We start from the raw sequence: 781 nt of genomic DNA, 5'->3' as shown, positions 1-781 counted from the left end.
GGAGTTGACAGCTACATGATCATCGGGTAAGTATATTCAAAAATTTATTTTACTAATGAAAATAACATTTTTCAAATACTGTACCTTTGAATCCCTTAATCATGACATTCGCTTTTTCAAATACTGTACCTTTGAATCCCTTTTATCATGACATTCGCTTTTTCAAATACTGTACCTTTGAATCCCTAACTCATGACATTCACTTTTTCAAATACTGTACCTTTGAATCCCTTTTATCATGACATTCGCTTTTTCAAATACTGTACCTTTGAATCCCTTTATCATGACATTCACTTTTTTAAATACTGTACCTTTGAATCCCCAACTCATGACATTTGGTTTTTTAAATACTGTATCTTTGAATCCCTTTATCATGACATTCCCTTTTTTATCTACTGCACCTTCAATTCTAAACATTTTCTCAATAATGTCTGCTATCCTTTCTTTAATTATTTCCATTTTTTTTTCTGCACCTCAGCTCTTCACATTTTCTTAATGTATGCTATAATTTTTTTCATTATTTCCGTCTTCTTTTTCTGCACCCTCAACTCTTCATATTTTTTTAATGTATGCAATCCTTTCTTTCATTATTTCCATCTTTTTCTGTACTTTGAATTCTAAACATTTTCTTAATAATGTGTGCCATCCTTTATTCCATTATTTCTGTCTTCTTTTTTTGCACCTTCAATTCTGTTAGGTTCTTACAGAGGGGAGAGATGCATGTGATAGTTTATTCAACAAGACAGCAAGCTAATATACAGGTAGTTGAGAGTAAGAATGA

This window comes from Palaemon carinicauda, chromosome 20 (assembly GCF_036898095.1).
Source record: "Palaemon carinicauda isolate YSFRI2023 chromosome 20, ASM3689809v2, whole genome shotgun sequence".
NCBI classification, from domain to species: domain Eukaryota; kingdom Metazoa; phylum Arthropoda; class Malacostraca; order Decapoda; family Palaemonidae; genus Palaemon; species Palaemon carinicauda.
The sequence above is the reverse complement of the archived record's forward strand: the minus strand, read 5'-3'. Positions refer to the sequence as shown.